Genomic DNA, 4,538 nt, shown 5'->3' with positions numbered 1-4,538 from the left:
CGCGGCACCTCCCAGATCACGCCCTGTACAGTGACGTCACCTAGCGCGCGATTTATAAAGGCTATTCCATTATTAAAAGGCTGAAATTGTCAAGGCGTCATCATAAAGAGACCTTGACGAGTAGAAACCGGTTAGGCGACAGTAATTCTTCGAGCTTTAATTCCAGGGAACCAGACTTTCCTGTAATATTTTGAAGTGCTGTTGAGCAATAGTTCCGGAGGTTTTCTGAAGGTCTCTGGCTGCTTTTCAACCTTTTTGGTGCCCTGATCATTTAAAGAGGAATGTTTTTATTATTTGTTAACACTAACTTATGAATTATTCAAGCATAAAAAGGCAGCCAACTGGTATGAACCAGTGTTGTGATCTCTTTGTGTGTATTATCATCAGTTAAACATTTTAGTTAACTAAAATAAAAATAAAAACTAGACTTTTGGAATAATAATAATAATAATAATAATAATAATAATAATAATAATAATAATAATAATGACAATAATAATAATGATAATAATAATAATGTGTTTATTGAGACTTTTGATATTTACAGTACTGTGAGTCTTGCCTCTGGCATCCACACAATAATACCACATTTAACACTGAAATGAATAAAACCTAAAGTAAAACTCTTAACCGAAAAAAGAAAATTCACTTTGGAAACTAACCTCAGTTAATAATGCCATTACAGATGATATGGAGGCTCTTTCATGAATACAGGTGTGCCTTGGTTATATATTGTCATATGGTCCGCAAACGTTATATGCAAACTTTACAAAAACAGAAATACATACTGTATTTGACTTCCACATTAAAGCTTAAACTCTCATCAGCTGTGCCAGTGTCAAAGCCTTTGCTCCTCTGGAGAGTGTGGTAGTGGCTGGAGCAGCTTCATCTTGTGTGATGGGTGTGTGTCCTCCAAACAGCAGGGGGTCAGTAGCCATTCTGTCTACTCTTAATGACTGGGACCAGGACAATGGAGCTCTGCTGTGTGGTGGACTAGGAGGGGTAACAGAGCCACAGCTGGTACTCCTATGAAAAGAATGGACATCCAGACTGTGGTCATAAATAATTAACCAGAGGACACACAGAAGTTTATACAGATGAAAGTACATCTGAATGCTAAACCTTATTGACGTTCATAAAATATATCATAAAGCCAACTTGCTTTCAGCACTTCCTCGAAAGCAGAGGCAATTAAAGGATTGTAAAAAAATAAGGTATTGGCATATTATACACATTATAGTTATTGATGACCAAAGCCTGCTCTCATGTTGTTACAGATATGACCTATAAAGACCTCAAACTCTTGAAGTGAAATTGCAGTCTAGTTGCAGACAGCAATAAAGTTTGAGGCTATTCAAGGATTATATCATCCTTATGATGCTCATATTTGTGGATGCCACAGATGAGCACCTACTATTTCCTGTCTTCTTTGTTGATGCATACTTGGTGTACTTATAATGTACTGCCTGTGCAGACTTAAATCAAACTGGAGGGTACGTAGATGTCTGCATGGAGTTTAGCATTCACGCTCATGCTTAAATTGTTCTGAGGTGAATCTATGTTTGGTGTGACCGAAGAGGATGCAAAGGATAGGATGAGATGGAGGCAGATGATCAGCTGTGGTGACCACTAAAGGGAGTAGCCAGAACAAGAAGTGGTCAGTGTGGCTGCCAGCATTTATACATGTGCAGTGTGTTTTGACAGCCATGCGTAATTGCATGGAGGATGTACTTGCATATTAGATTAACTGGCAGTTCTAAGGCTAAGTCCACACTAATGTGTTTTCGTTTGAAAACGCATTGTTTTCTCTCCATTTTGGCGTCCCGTCCACACTGGACGGCATTTTCTCTGATAGAAAACACAGCGTTTTGAAAACGCTCTTGAAAACGTATGCATTTGAAAATGGTACTTTAAGGTCGCAGTGTGGATGGCAAAAATGGAGACTTTCTAAAACGATGACGCATGTTAGTGATATGATGCAGTCATATCTATAGAAAAAGATGAATGTATTTGGACCTTTTGTTCTGCTGTATGATGGCACAAAGAATCAGTATTACATCTCTGCTAATATTTTAAGATCTCAATACTCATGCAAGAGGAAGTGTTTCTATTTTTCCCGATAGATTGCAATTAATTGGCACAGATATGGTTCACACCCAGCTGTGAGTTAAGATTACTTGCTCCATATGTATTAGAAATCTTCCATCAATCACTGTAGCTTCAGAGGACCGTGCAGGCTGCTTTATCTGGACTAATGAGGTTAACGGCGATAGGATGACCGTGGAGGTAGCGGGTGTGAAGCAGGCTACAGGCAGCCAGGACTCAGGTGTCTTTCCTGCCTGCCTCAGAGTCTCAGGTGGTCACAGAGGCGCTGTTTGCTGTGTATGATCACCCAAGGGTGTCCGTTAAGCACAATGTGGCTCTTGTAGCCACCGCTGCTGCCCAGCTGCTCGTTTATCAGGTTTAATCAAAGCAGGAATAACGTGTGGTACTGCTAATAAGGTTCATGAAACACAACATGTGCAAGAAAGATTTGGAGAGATTAAACACCCACTTAATCAGTTTTTGGGATTTATTCACTTTATGCTTGTGCGGAACACTGACTGACAGACAGACTTAAATGATACCAAATACCTCAAAGAATGTAACTGGGAGGAAAGTATAAAAATGACTCACGGTAAGAATGCAAACAGAATTCTTTAAAAATGAATTCACTTGGCTTTGTGTTTAAATGTAATACACATTACTTTTGTTCTAGCTGTCAGTGGGAGTATTTTTCACGCATTTTGTGTTTTGACATTTTTGAAAGGTTTTTGCAGCCTACTCCAGGGGTCCTTTGGTTTTTGGGTCAAAGCAGCATTTGTCTGTATATTTAATGAGTGCAGTCCTGTTGTCTTGTGTGTGGTGTGAGTGATTAACAGCCACCAACGCAACTTAGTCTGAGTAACAGCAAGGTCTGCGCACCCACACGTACGCGTACGCGTGTGCGCACACACACACACACACACACACACACAGTAGAAAACAGTAGAAATGAGGAAGTTAAAGGATTTAACGGGTGATACTGTCAGATAGAAGCACACACACACACACACACACACACACACACACACACACACACACACACACACACACACACACACACACACACACACACAACCTTTTAAAAAAAAAGGAAAAAAGCAGCAATAACCACTGTTGTGTGTCATAAAAATAACTTCCATATCAACTGAAGGGTAAAACTTGAACAGTATTTTTATTCTGGACATTACCTTGAACCTGAGCTCGATTGCTGATGCATAATTTACTCATCACAAAGATTGCCGAATAGATTAGGCAATGCTCCAAATTTAGAGTGCTCAGTCACAGTAAAGGTGTGCCACTGCTCTCCTCCGAGTATATTGTGTGTGTGTGTGTGTGTGTGTGTGTGGGCGCTGACAGCAGAGACCTTTTGTTTACAAAATAAAACAGTTATTGTGACAACATGTGATAAGAATGTAAAATGTTAAAACTCAAAGAAATTTTTCAGCGCAAACACCAAACAAAAGACAGCAGAGTCTTTTCATAGCTTCCAGCTGCTAACTGCAGACAGTCGGTAGCCACCTTTGATAGTGTGTGTTCACTTCCTTCCTACTTTAGGTGCACTTACTAAGAAACAAAACTCTTAGAAGAATAAAAAGGAGCTATTCTAGATAACAGGGATGGATGCTAAGAATTTTTGTACGCCTTTGTAAATGGTGCATTGAACTTAAGTGACACAGAGAAGATGACTGACAGCAAACAGAAGAGCAACGTCTATGTGTTGCAGCATATATGAAAATATACAATATAAAAAACATTTAAAATATTCTACTTTTTTATCTCACAAACTATAAAAGACCCAGTAACATTTGGCGAGAAAGAAACAAAGCCAAGTTATAGATCATAAAGACACACTATCAAACACAGTATGAGGGCAGAAGAGGCATTTATATAATGATATTTGGTTATACTTGCATATATAATAACAAATAAGTCGAGGGAAAATATCTCCTACATCATCATACAAGGCAGGATGGATCCCTGTTTTCATGTTGTTTACACCAAATTATTATCCTACCACCCAAATGTCACAGCAGTAATCAAAACTCATCAGACAGGCAACATTTTTTCCGTCTTCTATTATCCAATTTTAGTGAACACTTGTGAATTGTAGTCTAAATTTCAGTTTTTTGCTAACAGGAGTAGCACTCTTAAGTAGAATTGTCAGTGCATTCAGATGTTCTTCTTTATACCTTTGTTGAAACAAGTCATTACTAGAGTTACTGTTGCCTTCATATCAGCTTGAAGCTGTCTGCCCACTGAATTATTGGATATTTTGTCTTTTTATACAATTCTCTGTAAACCCTAGTTTGTGTGGGAAAGTCTCAGTAGACCAGTAGTGTCTGAAATACTCAAACTAGCTCACCATGCACCAACAAACATGCCACATTAAAAGTCACTCAACCCTGTAAGTGTATCATATTTGAAATATGAGTTTTCGAGGCCTCTAGATTATT

This window comes from Rhamphochromis longiceps, linkage group LG13 (genome assembly GCF_057381845.1).
Source record: "Rhamphochromis longiceps isolate RC_006_pf linkage group LG13, R_longiceps_female_GT1.1, whole genome shotgun sequence".
NCBI classification, from domain to species: Eukaryota; Metazoa; Chordata; class Actinopteri; order Cichliformes; family Cichlidae; genus Rhamphochromis; species Rhamphochromis longiceps.
This window is presented reverse-complemented; position numbering follows the sequence as displayed.